This window comes from Chiloscyllium punctatum, chromosome 30 (assembly GCF_047496795.1).
Source record: "Chiloscyllium punctatum isolate Juve2018m chromosome 30, sChiPun1.3, whole genome shotgun sequence".
NCBI classification, from domain to species: Eukaryota; Metazoa; Chordata; class Chondrichthyes; order Orectolobiformes; family Hemiscylliidae; genus Chiloscyllium; species Chiloscyllium punctatum.
Genome location: NC_092768.1, coordinates 77,004,349 through 77,025,760, shown reverse-complemented (window position 1 = coordinate 77,025,760; position 21,412 = coordinate 77,004,349). Strand labels below are relative to the sequence as shown.

General features: G+C 44.7%; 1 non-coding gene across 1 annotated transcript; it reads left to right on the top strand.

Moving 5' to 3' along the window:
* The first annotated feature begins 20,755 nt into the window (after nt 1–20,755).
* Nucleotides 20,756–20,837, top strand: trnal-uaa (transfer RNA leucine (anticodon UAA)). Its single transcript has one exon. It is a non-coding gene; the product is annotated as a tRNA-Leu (tRNA).
* The last annotated feature ends 575 nt before the right edge of the window (nt 20,838–21,412 follow it).

The window sequence follows — 21,412 nt, the reverse complement described above, 5'->3', positions numbered from 1 at the left end:
CGCTGCTCCAGCTTCTTTATTTTCTATAATACAGGAGGAAGCCGTACGCTGCTCCAGCTCCTTTATTTTCTATAATACAGGAGGAAGCAGTGACGCTGCTCCAGCTCCTTTATTTTCTATAATACTGGAGGAAGCAGAGACGCTGCTCCAGCTCCTTTATTTTCTTTAATACAGTAGGAAGCAGAGTTACTGCTCCAGCTCCTTTATTTTCTATAATACAGGAGGAAGCAGTGACGCTGCTCCAGCTCCTTTATTTTCTATAATACAGGGGGAAGCTGTGACGCTGATCCAGCTCCTTTATTTTCTATAATACAGGAGGAAGCAGTGACGCTGCTCCAGCTCCTTTATTTTCTATAATACAGGAGGAAGCAGTGACGCTGCTCCAGCTTCTTTATTTTCTATAATACAGGAGGAAGCAGTGACGCTGCTCCAGCTCCTTTATTTTCTATAATACAGGAGGAATCAGTGACACTGCTCCAGCTCCTTTATTTTCTATAATACTGGAGGAAGCAGTGACGCTGCTCCAGCTCCTTTATTTTCTATAACACAGGAGGAAGCAGAGACGCTGCTCCAGCTCCTTTATTTTCTATAATACAGGAGGAAGCAGAGACGCTGCTCCAGCTCCTTTATTTTATATAATACAGGAGGAAGCAGAGACGCTGCTCCAGCTCCTTTATTTTCTATAATACAGGAGGAAGCAGAGGCGCTGCTCCATCTCCTTTATTTTCTATAATACAGGAGGGAGCAGAGACGCTGCTCCAGCTCCTTTATTTTCTATAATACAGGAGGAAGCAGTGACGCTGCTCCGGCTCCTTTATTTTCTATAATACAGGAAGAAGCAGAGACGCTGCTCCAGCTCCTTTATTTTCTATAATACAGGAGGAAGCAGTGACGCTGTTCCAGCTCCTTTATTTTCTATAATACAGGAGGAAGCAGAGACGCTGCTCCAGCTCCTTTGTTTTCTATAATACAGGAGGAAGCAGTGACGCTGCTCCAGCTCTTTTATTTTCTATAATACAGGAGGAAGCAGAGACGCTGCTCCAGCTCCTTTATTTTCTATAATACAGGAGGAAGCAGAGACGCTGCTCCAGCTCCTTTATTTTCTATAATACAGGAGGAAGCAGTGACGCTGCTCCAGCTCCTTTATTTTCTATAATACAGGAGGAAGCAGTGACGCTGCTCCAGATCCTTTATTTTCTATAATACAGGTGGAAGCAGTGACGCTGCTCCAGCTCCTTTATTTTCTCTCATACAGGAGGAAGCAGAGACGCTGCTCCAACTCCTTTATTTTCTATAATACAGGAGGAAGCAGTGACGCTGCTCCAGCTCCTTTATTTTCGATAATACAGGTGGAAGCAGAGACGCTGCTCCAGCTCCTTTATTTTCTATAATACAGGAGGAGCAGAGACTCTGCTCCAGCTCCTTTATTTTCTATAATACAGGAGGAAGCAGTGACGCTGCTCCAGCTCCTTTATTTTCTATAATACAGGAGGAAGCAGTGACGATACTCCAGCTCCTTTATTTTCTACAATATAGGAGGAAGCAGTGACTCTGCTCCACCTCCTTTATTTTCTGTAAAACAGGAGGAAGCAGTGACGCTGCTCCAGCTCCTTTATTTTCTATAATACAGAAGGAAGCAGTGACGCTGCTCCAGCTCCTTTATTTTCTATAATACAGGAGGAAGCAGTGACGCTGCTCCAGCTCCTTTATTTTCTATAATACAGGAGGAAGTAGAGACGCTGCTCCAGCTCCTTTATTTTCTATAATACATTAGGAAGCAGTGACGCTGCTCCAGCTCCTTTATTTTCTATAATACAGGAGGAAGGAGAGACGCTGCTCCAGCTCCTTTATTTTCTATAATACAGGAGGAAGCAGTGACGATACTCCAGCTCCTTTATTTTCTATAATACAGGAGGAAGCAGTGACGCTGCTCCGGCTCCTTTATTTTGTATAATACAGGAGGAAGCAGTGACGCTGCTCCGGCTCCTTTATTTTCTGTAATTCAGGAGGAAGCAGAGACGCTGGTCCTGCTCCTTTATTTTCTATAATACAGGGGGAAGCAGAGACGCTGCTCCAGCTCCTTTATTTTCTATAATACAGGAGGAAGCAGTGACTCTGCTCCAGCTCCTTTTTTTTCTATAATACAGGAGGAAGCAGTGACGCTGGTCTAGCTTCTTTATTTTCTACAATACCGGAGGAAGCAGTGACGCTGCTCCAGCTCCTTTATTTTCTACAATACAGGAGGAAGCAGTGATGCTGCTCAAGCTCCTTTATTTTCTACAATACAGGAGGAATCAGTGACGCTGCTCCAGCTTCTTTATTTTCTATAATACAGGAGGAAGCAGTGACGCTGCTCCAGCTTCTTTATTTTCTATAATACAGGAGGAAGCAGTGACGCTGCTCCAGCTCCTTTATTTTCTATAATACAGGAGGAATCAGTGACACTGCTCCAGCTCCTTTATTTTCTATAATACTGGAGGAAGCAGTGACGCTGCTCCAGCTCCTTTATTTTCTATAACACAGGAGGAAGCAGAGACGCTGCTCCAGCTCCTTTATTTTCTATAATACAGGAGGAAGCAGAGACGCTGCTCCAGCTCCTTTATTTTCTATAATACAGGAGGAAGCAGTGACTCTGCTCCATCTCCTTTATTTTCTATAATACAGGAGGAAGCAGAGACGCTGCTCCAGCTCCTTTATTTTCTATAATACAGGAGGAAGCAGAGGCGCTGCTCCATCTCCTTTATTTTCTATAATACAGGAGGGAGCAGAGACGCTGCTCCAGCTCCTTTATTTTCTATAATTTAGGAGGAAGCAGTGACGCTGCTCCGGCTCCTTTATTTTCTATAATACAGGAAGAAGCAGAGACGCTGCTCCAGCTCCTTTATTTTCTATAATACAGGAGGAAGCAGTGACGCTGTTCCAGCTCCTTTATTTTCTATAATGCAGGAGGAAGCAGTGACGCTGCTCCAGCTCCTTTATTTTCTATAATACAGGAGGAAGCAGTGACGCTGCTCCAGCTCCTTTATTTTCTATAATACAGGAGGAAGCAGTGACGCTGCTCCAGCTCCTTTATTTTCAATAGTACAAGAGGAAGCAGTGACGCTGCTCCAGCTACTTTATTTTCTATAATACAGGAGGTAGCAGTGACGCTGCTCCAGCTCCTTTATTTTCTACAATACAGGAGGAAGCAGTGACGCTGCTCCAGTTCCTTTATTTTCTATAATACAGGAGGAAGCGGTGACGCTGATCCAGCTCCTTTATTTTCTATAATACAGGAGGAAGCAGTGACGCTGCTCCAGCTCCTTTATTTTCTATAATACAGGAGGAAGCAGTGACGCTGCTCCAGCTCCTTTATTTTCTATAATACAGGAGGAATCAGTGACCCTGCTCCAGCTCCTTTATTTTCTATAATACAGGAGGAAGCAGAGACGCTGCTCCAACTCCTTTATTTTCTATAATACAGGAGGAAGCAGAGACGCTGCTCCAGCTCTTTTATTTTCTATAATACAGGAGGAAGCAGAGACGCTGCTCCAGCTCCTTTATTTTCTATAATACAGGAGGAAGCAGAGACGCTGCTCCAGCTCCTTTATTTTCTATAATACAGGAGGAAGCAGTGACGCTGCTCCAGCTCCTTTATTTTCTATAATACAGGAGGAAGCAGTGACGCTGCTCCAGCTCCTTTATTTTCTCTCATACAGGAGGAAGCAGAGACGCTGCTCCAACTCCTTTATTTTCTATAATACAGGAGGAAGCAGTGACGCTGCTCCAGCTCCTTTATTTTCGATAATACAGGTGGAAGCAGAGACGCTGCTCCAGCTCCTTTATTTTCTATAATACAGGAGGAGCAGAGACTCTGCTCCAGCTCCTTTATTTTCTATAATACAGGAGGAAGCAGTGACGCTGCTACAGCTCCTTTATTTTCTATAATACAGGAGGAAGCAGTGACGATACTCCAGCTCCTTTATTTTCTACAATATAGGAGGAAGCAGTGAATCTGCTCCACCTCCTTTATTTTCTGTAAAACAGGAGGAAGCAGTGACGCTGCTCCAGCTCCTTTATTTTCTATAATACAGGAGGAAGCAGTGACGCTGCTCCAGCTCCTTTATTTTCTATAATACAGGAGGAAGCAGTGACGCTGCTCCAGCTCCTTTATTTTCTATAATACAGGAGGAAGTAGAGACGCTGCTCCAGCTCCTTTATTTTCTATAATACATTAGGAAGCAGTGACGCTGCTCCAGCTCCTTTATTTTCTATAATACAGGAGGAAGTAGTGACGCTGCTCCAGCTCCTTTATTTTCTATAATACAGGAGGAAGCAGTGACGATACTCCAGCTCCTTTATTTTCTATAATACAGGAGGAAGCAGTGACGCTGCTCCGGCTCCTTTATTTTGTATAATACAGGAGGAAGCAGTGACGCTGCTCCGGCTCCTTTATTTTCTGTAATTCAGGAGGAAGCAGAGACGCTGGTCCTGCTCCTTTATTTTCTATAATACAGGGGGAAGCAGAGACGCTGCTCCAGCTCCTTTTTTTTCTATAATACAGGAGGAAGCAGTGACGCTGGTCTAGCTTCTTTATTTTCTATAATACCGGAGGAAGCAGTGACGCTGCTCCAGCTCCTTTATTTTCTACAATACAGGAGGAAGCAGTGATGCTGCTCAAGCTCCTTTATTTTCTACAATACAGGAGGAATCAGTGACGCTGCTCCAGCTTCTTTATTTTCTATAATACAGGAGGAAGCAGTGACGTTGCTCCAGCTCCTTTATTTTCTTTATTACAGTCGGAAGCAGAGATACTGCTCCAGCTCCTTTATTTTCTATAATACAGGAGGAAGCAGTGACGCTGCTCCAGCTCCTTTATTTTCGAGAATACAGGAGGAAGCAGTGACGCTGCTCCAGCTCCTTTATTTTCTATAATACAGGGGGAAGCGGTGACGCTGCTCCAGCTCCTTTATTTTCTATAATACAGGAGGCAGCAGTGACGCTGCTCCAGCTCCTTTATTTTCTATAATACAGGAGGAAGTAGAGTCGCTGCTCCAGCTCCTTTATTTTCTATAATACAGGAGGAAGCAGTGACGATACTCCAGCTCCTTTATTTTCTACAATACAGGAGGAAGCAGTGACGATACTCCAGCTCCTTTATTTTCTACAATATAGGAGGAAGCAGTGACGATTCTCCAGCTCCTTTATTTTCTATAATACAGGAGGAAGCAGTGACGCTGCTCCGGCTCCTTTATTTTGTATAATACAGGACGAAGCGGTGACGTTGCTCCAGCTCCTTTATTTTCTATAATACAGGAGGAAGCAGTGACGCTGCTCCGGCTCCTTCATTTTCTGTAATACAGGAGGAAGCAGTGACGCTGGTCCTGCTCCTTTATTTTCTATAATACAGGAGGAAGCAGTGACGATGCTCCAGCTCCTTTATTTTCTATAATACAGGGGGAAGCAGAGACGCTGGTCCTGCTCCTTTATTTTCTATAATACAGGAGGAAGCAGTGATGCTGCTCCAGCTCCTTTATTTTCTACAATACAGGAGGAATCAGTGACGCTGCTCCAGCTTCTTTATTTTCTATAATACAGGAGGAAGCAGTGACGTTGCTCCAGCTCCTTTATTTTCTTTATTACAGTCGGAAGCAGCGATACTGCTCCAGCTCCTTTATTTTCTATAATACAGGAGGAAGCAGTGACGCTGCTCCAGCTCCTTTATTTTCTATAATACAGGAGGAAGCAGTGACGCTGCTCCAGCTCCTTTATTTTCTATAATACAGGGGGAAGCGGTGACGCTGCTCCAGCTCCTTTATTTTCTATAATACAGGAGGCAGCAGTGACGCTGCTCCAGCTCCTTTATTTTCTATAATACAGGAGGAAGTAGAGTCGCTGCTCCAGCTCCTTTATTTTCTATAATACAGGAGGAAGCAGTGACGATACTCCAGCTCCTTTATTTTCTACAATACAGGAGGAAGCAGTGACGATACTCCAGCTCCTTCATTTTCTACAATATAGGAGGAAGCAGTGACGATTCTCCAGCTCCTTTATTTTCTATAATACAGGAGGAAGCAGTGACGCTGCTCCGGCTCCTTTATTTTGTATAATACAGGAGGAAGCAGTGACGATACTCCAGCTCCTTTATTTTCTACAATATAGGAGGAAGCAGTGACGATTCTCCAGCTCCTTTATTTTCTATAATACAGGACGAAGCGGTGACGTTGCTCCAGCTCCTTTATTTTCTATAATACAGGAGGAAGCAGTGACGTTGCTCCAGCTCCTTTATTTTCTTTATTACAGTCGGAAGCAGAGATACTGCTCCAGCTCCTTTATTTTCTATAATACAGGAGGAAGCAGAGACGCTGGTCCTGCTCCTTTATTTTCTATAATACAGGAGGAAGCAGTGACGCTGCTCCAGCTCCTTTATTTTCTATAATACAGGGGGAAGCAGAGACGCTGGTCCTGCTCCTTTATTTTCTATAATACAGAAGGAAGCAGTGATGCTGCTCCAGCTCCTTTATTTTCTACAATACAGGAGGAAGCAGTGACGCTGCTCCAGCTTCTTTATTTTCTACAATACAGGAGGAATCAGTGACGCTGCTCCAGCTTCTTTATTTTCTATAATACAGGAGGAAGCAGTGACGTTGCTCCAGCTCCTTTATTTTCTTTAATACAGTAGGAATCAGTGACGCTGATCCAGCTTCTTTATTTTCTATAATACAGGAGGAAGCAGTGACGCTGCTCCAGCTCCTTTATTTTCTATAATACAGGGGGAAGCGGTGACGCTGCTCCAGCTCCTTTATTTTCTATAATACAGGAGGAAGCAGAGACGATGCTCCAGCTCCTTTATTTTCTATAATACAGGAGGCAGCAGTGACGCTGCTCCAGCTCCTTTATTTTCTATAATACAGGAGGAATCACTGACGCTGCTCCAGCTCGTTTATTTGGTGGAAACAATAAATTGCTCTGTTCCATGCTGCCCATCTCTATGACACTATTTAAAACGTTTCTGGATGTTATATAGACAGGGAGGGTTTGGAGGGGTAAGGGACTAATGTTGACAGCTAGATAAATGTCGGTTGTCTGGTCAGCAGGGACGAGCTGGAATGGCGGGTCTGTTTCTGTGCTCGGCACCTCCGAAATCCTGATGAAGACCTTTACCCGAAACGTCGATTTTTCTGCCCCTCGGATGCTGCCTGACCTGAAGTGCTTTTCCAGCACCACTCTGATCTAAGCTCTGAAATGTACTTCTCATTCAGGCGACTTCAACTGCCTTCCGAATGTACACAGAGCCAACACACCCGGATGTCCCATCATATTAGGCAATGGGACCCGATGTGTGAACCTCACTGCCGATGTCAAATACATCTTGAAAGCCATGAGGCAGGGGGTATCCCCAGCTTCTGCCACGACAGAACATTGGGACACAGGCAGATTTCAACCTCACACCTTCAAGGCTGAATCTGAGCTGAGGGGGCACCTATTGTTAAAGATTTACCAGAGAATGTAGCTATTTTTACATACGGTTTACATATGAAAGAACAAAATCTAACATGGTATTTCTGACAGTATACAGACTGAACAGACAATACACTTTAGTTTTAAATATGTAATTTCAGTGGCATCACCCTGTAATCTTTTTGCTCTAAATTCTGTGTCGTATGATGTTATGCTCCACGACCAACTGATGAAGGAACAGCGCTTCAAAAGCTGGTACTATCAAATAAACCTGTTGGACTATAACCTGATGTTGTGAGATTATTTAATTTTGTCCACCCCAGTCCAACGCCGGCACCTCCAAATCTTTACTACATATTGTTGACACTAACTCACACGCAGTTCAGGTCAGTTTATCACAATGACCCTGTTCCTCTTTTTGTGAGGTTCCCTGTGTATATTAACAGAGTTAATGGGCCCCGAGAGGATGAATACATTCTCTTTGTCCTGTCAGTTTAAACAGTTGAACATATCAGTTTGAAGTCAATGGAAGAGGAGATTGTCTTTTTCTGTACAATTTCAGTGCAGAACGTTCAGCCATAAACTGTCTTTGCAAAAGTGGGGGTTGAATACAATTCTCACTGAGCAACATTAATACAGAAAACACAATTCCGAGTTCCTGTTATCAATTGGTGAAGGAACTGGGATGAGAAAACCACTTGTGGTGTGGTGCCATGGCTCAGTTTGTGAACTTTCCCACATCATAAACAGCCCATCAAGATTTCACATCGTAGTGGTGCCTGTGTATTTTACCACATACATGGTTGTTTCAACATCTCCCAAGTCAGTGTTGCTCATCAGTCAACCATGCGTCCTGTTTGAGTGTCAACCTATTTTGGTGATCCTGATCTGCTCCCTGGTTTAGTTCCTCCAGTTCTTCTGAACTATTAATTCAATCTGGAGTTTCCTTCCTGTGTTTGACAAGAACTTCTGCTTCTACTCCTTCTTTATTACGCCCCGTTCATTTCCAGTTTGTTGGGAATAACGAGGTGAGCCAGGAGAGATGGCAGACTCGCCAGTGAATGTTGCAGTAATGGCGCAGATACCAAGAGCTGTTCACCCTAATTCTCTGCTGTCAACATTCATTCATTCAACACCAACAGGAAATACTTCATTGCTCTCCTATCGTTGTGGTTTGCACTGTGACTGCGGTTTCTTTTCTTGTGGATTATGAAGTCTATTTAGAACTCGAAAGGATCATAATATTTGGAGGAAGGAATGACTCCTCACCTCAGGAATAAGAGCCAGACACATTATTCGGAGAATGTGAGCCCAATCCCACACATGCTCCCGAGGGGGCAGAAAGCCTGTTAGCTGGTCCACTCTCAATTTGTCTCCGAATGTCAGACTTTTCAAAGAGCAGAAATGGGAAATGAGGAATATGGACAGACCGAGAGTCCGAGAATGTGAAAGAGGGTCAGGGACATTCACAGAGAAAGAAAGAAATATGGAGACGCAGATTGAGGGAGATACTGAAAGGACCAATTCTCCAATCGACATGGCTGCTGACTGACAGAAACAAATAGGAATAAAAAGGGAACTATTAAGCACAGCCTTTCACCAGCTCCGGGCAACGGAAGGATTCTTCCAGCCAACAAAGTCATTTTGAATTTTCAACATTGACGGTTGTAAGCTAATGAAAGATTTTGGTAAATATCCTGACAGGGAAAACTGATCATTTTACCAAAAATATAATACAGAAATGTCGAAGTAACCTCGCTCTGCCGATATGAAGCATTAACTCTGTTTCTCTCCACTGTCCGACTGAGTTTTTCTATCAAATCTTCGTTTTGGTTCAGATTTCAAATATCTTCAGTTCTTATTTTCATGTTATTCTTAACAACGTTTGAGACAAAACCAATGACCTGACCGCTTCAGAAAATCGGTCAGAAATACTGTTAGCAAGATATCTTTGCAGAACACATCGCCCATTCCCTGACCAGGAATCACCCTTTCCCCTTCAGAGAGTGCACCAACTCCTAACCGTGAGATTAAAAGGGAAGGGGACAGAAGCTGTCGCATTTATTCTCAATGAAACCACTTATACATTTCATTTTGGATCATTTTCGCTGCACATTAGTTTCTCGGTGTCTTCGAGGTATTTTTTAACACAACAGGAAAATACCATTCGGCCCATCGTGCAGTATGGATCATCAGATAGCCATCTGTTTTCGATCCAGTGTCCAGCTTTGGCACGATACCTTGTGTGTTCTGATGTTTTCAACGCAAAATTCAGTAAAGATTATCCCTGTGATCTTAAACGAGACAACAATGGGAGGGAGTGAAACACCGTCATATTGAAGAGAAATCCCCTCGAGCAACCCATTCACATTTTCACCCATAGAGTGAGTCACAGACACACATGCCCGGAGGTGGGGGGAGGAGGGCAGAGGTTTCGGGATTATACCAGCTCCTTGTGCTTCAATTCCACTCTCCACTGACTTAAGAACAACACCCCCCTCCCCCCGCACACACACACACACACACACACACACACACACAAGTTTCTCCGACAAAAGGCAGCTTTAGGTTTAACTAAAGCCAGTTTTACAGACAATGAGAGACGTTGCGATGAGCTGGAATTTAAAATGGACAATTGCCTCACATGCAACTTTCAAATTTGAAAAAACACTGATCCAAAGTCTGCAGCTCCTCAAACTCTGTCCACATTGAGGTACAATACTCCCAAATTCGAGACCCACTGATCCAATCCCTGCAGTACATTGCACACAAATCAGGAAGGATTCGAACCACCAAAAGTCAGAGCCATTATCCATGATGTCAGTGTCCCAGCGGCAGCCGGAGGTCCGACAGGGAGTCGATATGAAATGGAAACATGGACATCGGGGGAAACAGTATTCACAAGGTGAACAATCAGTAAAAATAATTATCGTCACTGTTTCACATCGGATGTCCCACTCCGTGAAGCAATGTCTTTCAATGCCCAAGGAAACATATTTGCCCTCAGGGACCTGCTTCAGGGTCGCCTGCGCCTCTGCTGGAAGTTGCCAACATTTTATTCACAGTCACTACGCGATTTTTTGATTCACTCCAGTGAAATATCTTTTCATACCTTGCGTCATGGCCTCTTCCAGTCAAGATCCTGAACCAGTCCAGCGAGAAACCTCTGTTAATTTGAATCCCGGGATGGAGAATCAGACGAGATGAACAGCGCCTTTTATTGGTGGAACCCCTTCACTGTCACCTCACGCCTCAAAACGGGTCTCTGCCGCGTCAACCTGTTCTGTACATTCCTGCATTACACCGACTGACCAACATCAGATTCCCACAGCTCCGCTTTCTGTACTGTGAAACACAAGGCGATAATATGAAGCGTTTGCAAAATTGTAGAGAGAAACTTTGTTGCCGAAGGTGGTTATGAAGGGAGGGACAGGTACAAGGGTGTGTACAATTCAGGTCGCTTTGGATACTGTCAGCATTACCGGGGGCCTGTACTGAAGATGTTGCCAGGACTATTCAGTATCCACGTCAATTCTTATTTTTGGTTCAGATTTCCAACATCTGCATTTCTTCGTTTTTTGTTAAACTTTAAAACGGTTGGCACAAAACCGATGTTCTGCCAGCTTTGGAAAAGTGGTCAGAAATATTCTTACCACGATGTGTGTGCAGAACAAAGCACGCATTCCTTGACCGGGAATAGAACCCGTGTCACGGCGGTGAGAGCGCCAAATGCTGGCTACTAGACTCCAGGGGAAGTCAGAATGAAAACACTTTTGCCTTTTCATTTCTGATCAGTCTTGCTGCAGATTAGGTCCTCCTTGCCTTCGAGCTTTCACAGAGTGGGAAGAGACCGTTCGGCCCATCGGACATTGCAGCTCATCAGGCATCCATGTATTCCAGTCCCAGTTTCTAGTTTGGGCTCAAAATGTTATGTGTCCTGATGTTTCCAGAGCAAATATCAACGCGATTCTCACTGTGAATTTAAACGACACGACAATGGGACTGAGGTTTGACATGGTCACACTGTGTTGGAACCACCTTGAGGACCTGAACCTCATTTTCACCCACAGAGGGAGACACACAGAAACATATCCCGGGAGGAACAGATGTCTCAGGATCATACCAGCTCCTTGTGCTTCACTTCCGCTCTCTGCTCCACACAACAGCTTCTCTGACAAAGGCATCTTTAGGTGGAACACTCGCCAGTTTGACAGGCAATGAGAGATGTGGAGGTGAACTGGAATTTAAAATGGACAATAGACCTAAATGTAAGTTTTAAATTTGAAACCACACTGATCCAAACCATTCAGATTCTCAGAACCTGACAAAACAGGACCAACCATACACCTGTCTGACATTGAGCTGTAATAGACCCAAAAGCAACATTCCATTTGAATACACACTAATCCTATCCCTGCAGCTCGAAAGAACCGAAGGAAATAGCAACTGACAACATGCAATTGGCTGAACTAACACGTTACACTCGAGACATGTAGGATGTATCTATTGCTTCACTAGCAGGATGCACACGCACACGCTGGACACCTTTCCATATGTGATATAAACATGGAGATCTGGGAAGCAACATTCATAAGGTGATCAACCAGCAAAGATAATCCACTTTGTGTAACAGGGCCTTTCAATGGCAAAGCAAATACATTTGTCCTCAGGTGCCTGTTTCTGTGTCACCTGTTCTTCTGCTGGACGTCTCCAGCATTTTATTCACAGTCACTACGCTGTCTTATGATGCACTCCATTGAAATGTACTTTCATACTTGGATTTAGTGTCACTTCCAGTCAAGATCCTGAACAAATTCAGCGAGAAACCTCTGGTCATTTCCAACATGGAATTTGGAATCAGACGATTTGAACGAAGGCTTTATTGGGGCCGCCCCATCACCGCAGATCAACGCCTCAAAACGAGCCGCTGTTAGTATCAAACTGTTCTGTACCTTCCTGCAGTAAATCAGGTTAGTACACCTCCCCTTTCTTCACATTGAAACCAGGGCGGCAATATGAATTGTTTGGAAACTTAGAGAGAGAAACATTGCTGCTGAAGATGATGATGACGTGAAGATCATACACAGAGTCTGGACAGATCAGGTCACAAGTGTTACTGTCAGCTTCAGTAGGGTCACTGGTTCGGAGTCTGAGTTTGTAATGCCCAGACCGGGATACAATTCCCAGACAGGAAATGAAGATTTATTTCTCTTCTTGTGAGTTATCTTATTGAAAACTAACTCCAGCTTCCTCACAGAACACAGACCCAGACCAACCCAGTGATTGTTTACATCTATCTAGAAGGACAATAGCAACAGATACACGAGAGAACTGTAACCACAAATCACCCATCTAGGATCTCGACTTTCTGAGTTGGAAATATCTCGCTGCTCCTTCAGTGCTTTTGGGTCTAGATCCTGGCACTCCCTCCCTAACAGTATCATGGCTGCACCTTGTGTTCTTCCAACATCTCAACATCTGGAGTGAATAGGGATGGACAGTGATTCCTATCCCATTGAGTGGCGTCCGACGCAACGAATGAGTTTCGAACAGGGTGATTAGGATTCACGATCGCGTGGAAACAGTCCCTTCGGCCCAACGCTGCCCCTCCAGAGAGGGACCCACCAACCAGACCCATTTCCTTTCTGGCGAACGCACCCAACATTTTTGGCAATTCAGAATGACCAATTCATCCTAAACTGCACATCTTTGGACTGCGGAAGGAAGCCCACGCAGACACAGGGAGAATGTGCAAGCACTATACAGACAGTGGCCGGAGGCTGGAATTGAACGTGAAACCCTTGTGCTGTGAGGCAGTTGTATTATCCACTGAGCCACTGGGCGACCCCGACAGCTTCCAGGTGGGCACCTCCAAGTGATCGAGAGAAGTGATTCAGAGGAGCGGGGTGATTGATATAAAATGAAAGGTAAAGCCGACTGGAAGGATTGAATCAGTAAGTGAGAGCGGAGCTGGTGGAGCCAGGCTCAATGTTCGAACTAAAAGATCAGCCTATCCTGCCCACTGTTTATACTGACTCACACAACACTCCTGATCCATTCACCACAATGACCCTGTTCTCTTGGGGTGATATTCCCTCGGTACATATTAACGCAGTTCATGGGCTCCAGGAGGATGAACACATCCTCTTTATCCTGTCAGTTTAATGAAGATGGAGGGATCAGTTTGAACCCAACGCAAGAAGAGATTAGCTCTTTCTGTGCATTTTCACTGGGGAATGTCCAGCTGTGAACTATTCTTTTGTGTATAAGAGGAGGCTGATTTAAATTCTCACCGAGCAACTTTCAACCCGAAACAATGTCCGAGTTACTCTGATTGAATAGTTAATGAACTGCAGATATGGATTTGAAGAGCAGTGTCTGCGCTGTCTCCGTGGATTAATTCGTTAAAGTGCCTGGTAATAACCAGACCAGGATGGTGTCAAATCCTGGCGTTGCATGTCCTTTATATTGAAAGTTCGTTGTTTAACCATCCCGTAAATGCCATTGTGTTGATCCACCATACCGAAAGAGACGGCTCAGCATCCTTCTGGTGTTTGAGCTCAGCCCATTGGGATTTCATGTTCCCACGTCCTACCGCCTCCTGTGGCCCCATCAGTCAATGCTCGATCTTTCTAATTCCACTTTTATTCTCCCTCCTTCCTTCCCACTTTGTTGGGAATAACGAGGGGAGGTAGGAGACACTGCAGATATCCCAGCAATGTTGTGGGAATGGCACACACACTGCAAGATGATACCCCTCCTTTTGCTGTCACCATTCATTCGTTTAATTGAAGCAATTGATTCACTTAAATTGTATAATTGGGGTGAAATTGTTTTTGCTTGGTGGATTATGAATTCTATTAAGAATTGTAAAAGCTCATCATATTTTGAGTGTAGAAATGTCACCTTACTACAGGCCTCAGTGACATAGACTCTACCCGGAGAATGTGAGTACAGTTCTACACACTCTACCCAGGGGCGGGGAGAGCCCGTTAGTAGGTCTACTCTCAAACTATCTCCGAATGTCAGACTTTTCAAAGAGCAGAAATGGAAAATAAGGGATATTGATAGACAGAGAGTGGGAACATGTGGAAGAGAATGAGGTGGATACGCAGAGGAAATGATAGACGAGTAGAGACGCATATTGAGGGAGAGACTGAAAATAGAAACTCTCCATTTAAAACGGGTGCTCACTGACAGAAAGGGGAATAAAAAAGAACAATTGAAGGCCAGTGTTTCACCAGCTCAAGGCAACGGAATCAGCATTACACCCGGAAAGGTCGGTTGAAATTCAGAAAGTTGACATTTCTCGGCTAATGTAATATTATGATAAATATGCTGATTTGCTCAGTAAAACTGACAATTACTTAAGCATTAAAACAATAAAATACATAACTGGTCTGGTTCTGTCGACCTGAAACATTAAACCTGTTTCTCTCCACAGATGCTGCCAAGTCTGCCGAGTTTCTCTGTCAATTTCCGTTTCTGATTCCGAATTCCAGCATTCGCAGTGCTTTGTTTAAAGTTACTCTGCATTAAGTATGGGACAACACTTGATCAATTGTCAGCTCCATACTTCATTCCCTGCTTCGGGAAGGCTGACCCCACGATTAATGGTACGAGGAAAACTCCACTTGCTGCAACAGTGAGAAAACTGAATCCTCACCAGGAGGCGAACAGGGAAAGCAAAAAGAAGAGGCACAGTGTGTTTTCATCATGAAACTGCTTTTGTTTTTCCATCTGTGGTTATTTTAGCTGCAGATTGGTTTCTCCCTTTCTTTCGATTTTTACAGCGTGAAAAAGACCTTTCGGCCCATCTGCAGTGCGGGTCATTGGACTTCCATCTATTCTAGTCCCAGTTCCCACAAACCTGCGTTTCTGATGTTACCAGGGCGAATCTAAATGGGATTCTCCCTGTGATCTTAAATGACCCAACAAAGGGACTGAAGGTGGTCATTGTCACATTATGTTGTAACACCGCCGAGGAACTCAACCTCATATTTACCCACAGTTGGAAACAAACAGAGGTCTCAGGATTAGTCCCGTTCCATCTGCTTCACATCCGCCTGTTTCTCCGACCAGCTCACCGCAGCTGGTCAAAGATGTCTGCAGCACAGAAAATGCCCTTCGGCCCATCAAGTCTGCACCAGTCGAAGACTGGCCCCTGACTGTTTTCATCTCGTTTTCCAAGGGTTGGCTCGTCTCTTCAACAAAGTTGGGTTGGAATTGTTCAACTCATAGTGTCTCAACTTTCTCTGGGGATTTCTGTGTGTTGTACACTGAAAGGCAGAGGGTTGCGGATTGCCCCCATTCCCAACCTGTCTGAAATGTCTTTTTCCCTTCTCCTGTGTTTTGTATGTGAAAGATGAAGACAGGGTGTAAATTTCCTTTTTATTTGTTGACATTACTGAATCGTTACCGGTAGGATTCCAGGTTGTGAGGGTAAAGCCAAATGAATTTCAAGTCCATTGCCTTAAACACGCATCGACGATTACAGAACCACACTGTCCTCTTCATTTTCCAGGTGTCTCTCATTGTGGAGCTGAGGAAGAGTGAATCATTATCGGGTTTGTTTGAATCCAGTCACTTCACAATTTGCAAAAGCGTTACATTTTGGTGCATATTGGGTCTGGTTGTATCATCCTGATAGATGGAACGGACATTCATTTAAAACCAGGAACAGGAATTGCAAGAGAAACTCAGCAGACCTTACAGCATCTAAGCAGAGAATATCAGAGACAACATTTCAAAACTTCATCAGAACTCGGTAATCTCCCACAGGTCCTGCCAAACCCGTTAGATTCGACAGCAGCTTCTGTTTTTGCTTCAGATTCCAAGAATCCACAGTTCTTTACATTAACCATTAAAGCAATGCAGAAACTTACCGTGGGCATGGGCACTTTGACGAGCAGGAGGAAGTGTTACCACTGACCAGAGGCAGTGAACAGAGGGACTGGGATTAAAGGAATCTCATGAAAAGCAGCACTTCTGCGCAGTACATTCAAAGAATATTGCAGGAGCTCGAGGGGTCGAGCAGGTTCTGTGAAAAGAGAAACAGAAATAACGATTTGAGTGTGGTACATGTTTGTGATTAAGAACTCGAGAAGCCTACGTCTAATCAACTGGTTGGCCTTGCTTGCTGAAGTTTGACCGAGAACATACCGTGCTGGACGTCGTTCAAGGTGTAGTCGGCTGGATTCGAGCCTGCGTAGGAAAGCGTCAATGGATTGCTAACCAGAACCTTAATCACTCGGCCACCAATAGCTGGCTACACACTTCACTTAATATTTCTGCTAGAATGGAGAGCTGTAACCTGAAACACCAGTATTTGGCTTGTCCTGTCCGCAGCATGACCCCAGTATTCACTGTCACCCTCTCTTGGTTCAGAACGGAGGAGGATGCTGGGAGATCAAGTTGAATGACACCCACATTGATGAGAGGTAAAGTGGATGGGAAGGATCCATTTTCATGTGCAGAGAGATTCATAAACACAGCAGTGGATCGAGAAAGAAAAATGTCCTTGTACTTGTCTAGCGCTTTCCCCGCGAGCTGCATTAGGGTCAATGACGTGCTCCTGAAAAGATTCACCATTGGCAAACCAAAGTGCAAATCTGGTCGATTTATTTAATCAGAGGTCAAAACAGGAAAATGTTTCATGTACACACAGCTGGCAGTGGACAGTGCAGACGTATTCTCAGGGGGTTATTCTGCTCTGATTTAGGCCTGGGACAATGTGGGAACAGGGGGGTTTACTAACAGCAGAAGGGGTCACAAATATAAGACTCTGATGAGAAGGATATTCTTTCTTTCAGAGGGTAGCAAATCTATGGAATTCTATAGGTCAGAGGGCTGTGAAGGCTAGCTATATTCAAGACTGAGATAGACAAACATTTAGTTAATTCACAATCAAGGGCCACGGAGACCAGGCTGAAAAGGGGGAGGGGGGGGTGGAGGTTGAGGATTAAACAAATCAGCCGGGATCTCATTGAAACCTGTCTCCCACGTGATCGGCTAAATTGCTTCCATCTGCTCTCATATCTTTGCTGTTATTTGGAAGATGCGAGACACCATTCTAAAAGAAGAAAAGCAGAAAGTTAGGAAGAGATGATTGCAGTCAAACTGTGTCAAAATTATTTATTGGAAGGAATATCATATTTGGCAATTTGCCAGATTTCTTTGCTCACATGTCCAGCAAAGGTGATCAAGGGAGCTATGGAGCTTGGACAAGAAACAAGCAGAGATTAGTGACATTTGTTTTCTGACAAAAGAAATGACCTTTCCTGATGCTCTCAATGAAAGAGATGGTTTCCAAGAAAAGACAGAGACTAAGTCACCTGTAAAGTAATCGATGACCAAGATATGACTCGCGATGTTCTATGGGACATATGTGATTTATTGATTATTATTCTCTAACCTTCCTTCACAATGGAACCGGGAGTGGGAGTGGAAAATTAAACCCACCCATGATTATTGCCATCTTTTATCACTCACACACTGTTCATTTCTTGTATGATTTATCTCACATTGTGGTTACTGCGAGTGCGCTTGTAAACTGCATCTGCTGGTGAGTTCTTTCCTCACTGTTCCTCATCTCTTCCAAAACACATTCTGCATCCTTATCTCCTGAATGAAGGTAATCTCTAACCATTGTATAAGTGTCACTAAAACCTCTGCATGTCACACGCCTCTGTATGTCATCTCCCAATATTAGTTGATACTTTACTGTGTTGCAATTGTCCAAAATAAGATTAATAAAATAACAAAGTAGAGACTGGCGGACCTGGGTTTCCAACGCACGTTATTGCAGCCAAACCGCAGATGACTGCCCACATTACGATCACGGAAACACGCACCGAACCATCAGGTAACACAGAATAAGCTCAGCACTAGAGGATATGTCAGGAACAGCACCGGAAACACAACAGAAATATTTCTCGGCGCTGCTATGTTGGATGTATTTCTCAATGAGCAATCGAGAGTCATATGTGTTCCATCAGGAGTTAACTCACACCCGGAAGTAACCAGTGTCACAGACCGTCATGTGACCCAAGTTCCAAGCCCCGGAATCCGAGACACTCAGTGCCCTGTGGATAGCTCCAAGGAACAGCCGTCCGTGGCGTTTATGGGTTAGTTGAACTTTATGAATGCAGCTCGCTAGTTGTCGGCCTGTTTCTCCGAGATAGTGTTTCATGCAGTCGCTGCTTGGAATCTTAACAACCAGGTTTGTACATGATGGGTATTGGGTGTTGTGTTCTGGGGAGTTTTGTCTGAGTGAAGCTGTCGGTTTATGTGTCTGTTGTAACCCAGTGTGTTCAGAGGAGTCTGACCGTCAGTTCACAGCAATTTATTTTAATAAAGGGGAGTATGCTTTTCAAATTGCCTGGTGGCATATCCTCGTTGCGAATTTCGTGTGCCAGATATCTGGGAATGAAATCGTGGGGATATCCATTCTTGGCAAAGAAATTGTGTGGCATTCACGATTTGTCACGGACCAGCTGTCCCGAGTAGCAATCCGTCCAGACGGCAAGGTTTGGTGAGAACAGCACAATAGTAATAGGACAGGGCAAACAGAAGGCAGCCAGAGAATTTCTCGAAGCAGGGCACTCATCCGCGGATTCCAGCAATAAACAGATTCATCTGGACCCAGTCTGTAACCCCAAAAACCGGAAGCAGCGGGTATGAAACCAAATCAATTCCAACTGCCACAGGACAGCAGCGCTTCACAACAGACTCTGCAGCCCTGAGGATGTCACCCAGAAATGTGAGGAAAATGCTGCAAACCATCTTCCCAGCTCCACCAAACATTCCAACACCAACTCCAGGAGGCACACGGGCTCCACATCTTTCTGATCCAAAACGCTCCGGTTTTCTACAGCAGAGTATTATACCCTGAACCCCCGGGAGCAAGGTGAGGATGCCAACCCGGACACGGCCAGGAACGGCAGTGAGAGTGAGGGCAACAGCTGTCATTGTGGTATGGACAGCCACAAACACTCCCTTTGAAAAGGTCTTTGTCCATATGAAAGTCTGTGCAGCAGTATAACCCGGGGCCCAAACAGCCTGCGCTGGGTATTCAAATTCCAGACAATTTACGGTGGGCACCGTTTTCCCTGAAAGTGAGTGGGGATTGATATTTCATTGCTGATGTGAAACCAGATCCTACACTGAATCTGCTCGCCGGTTTTTGTTGCTGTGGTGAAACGGTGGGCAATCACGGTGTGAAACGTTGTTCTAGCTCTCTGGTTTCCTTCATTCCTGTCCTGGTCAGGGAGGCTGGGGATTGGTCCTCTCCATCAGATGGAGGGACCAGCGCATTGTTGACCCAATTTAATCAAGAATGGAATTGGTCATCTTCACTTCTCATGGTTCATTGTTGTTCTGTTTTGTTGTATGTTACTTGGGCACTTTCTGGGACTTGACAATGCATTAAAACTCCAGTACGATTTGGAATTGTCTCGCTGCCATTTGTGTGAGCAGTACATGACATAGACGAATCGCACTACCTCAAAGTCAGCATGCCAGTGTGTCTGGCAATGGTTCCGCCTTTTCTGTTTTGCTTCTGTTCCACGCTAAGAGCTGTCAGTTTTTGGATTCGCTGGAGTGCTGAGGGGGTAACACAATTTGCGTGGTATTTTTCTTCAGGCCAAACTCCACCCTCCAGGAAAAATAGCCAAACGCTCTAATTGAGTAACAAACAGCACGCGTTTTTTAGCAAATGGTCTATTCAAGCTGGTGTCAGCCTCTGGAGCGTCTCAGAGTTGCCAAGCACGGAAACAGACCCTGCTATCTAACTTGCCACTGCTAAACAGATAACCGAAATTAATCTAACCAATATTTGCCAAAATTTGTCCCTTATCTCTCCAAACCCTTTCAGCTGCTCTTTGAAATGTTGTGAGCGCACCAGTCTCTGCCACTAAATATGGCAATTCATTCTGTACACACGGAAGTATCTGTGTTCAAAACAAGTGTCCCTCACATTCCCTTTAAATATTACTGTTCTCACATTAAACCAATGTTATCTCGCTTTGAACTCATGTGCCTTGTGAAAAATTACTCTCTGACTCTTTTCTCTGTCCGTCTGCCTCATGAATTTATAAAATTCTGTAAGGCCATTCCTCAGCCCTGAAGCTCCAGGGAAAACTGTCGAAGCCAATTCAGCTTCGTGCTATTGTCCAAACATTGCAAACCTTGGAAACCATTTCAAATACTTTCGGAATTGCACCATGTTCGTTAATGATTGCGCGATCTGTTAGTGCCTGAAGTGAAGCGATGCTGAAACACTAGTAATGACAATTTTGGTAATTTGTCACCGTACGGTAGCGTGGCCGAGTGGTCTAAGGCGCTGGATTTAAGCTCCAGTCTCTATCGAGTCGTGGGTTCGAATCCCACCGCTACCAAGGTGATGTCTGCTCTACTGCTGGCAGTTGAACATTGGGGGCGTATGCGTTTTCGTTGTTTTGTTTGCAGCTGCTCAGGCCTCTGATCCAGACTGACTTGTAAAACAGTGTGAGCCCTTGCAGTCGAAGCCTCCTCAAACACTCTGCTTTCGGATATCTGCATGGCCAGTTTCTGTATCTCAAATAGTCAGCGTGTTTGTCTGGAAGTTTGGTGGTTCGAGCCCGCCCTTAGCACCGATCCTCAATTATTTCAGTTCAAGCATTCAGACCAACCATGTCCCGACACTGCAACCACAAGAACTCACCCGAGTCTGCAGCTGGATGTGGCCCCAATCTCTCCAAGGCCCCGCTGCCAACAGAAAGCGGCTACTGCAGCTTCAATCAGCGGCTTCCTGCTCAGCCCTGGGACACGGCACATGGAAAACCCTTCCCCAGGAACTGCTCTTCCCGTGTGAAAGGGACAACCATTGCACTTTAAATTAGAAACGCCTTCGGAGGATTGTTCCTGTTCTTGGAACGTTTCATAAACAAAACTCCTGTCTCGCAAATAAGAAGTGGGAAAAGTTGTTGGCCGG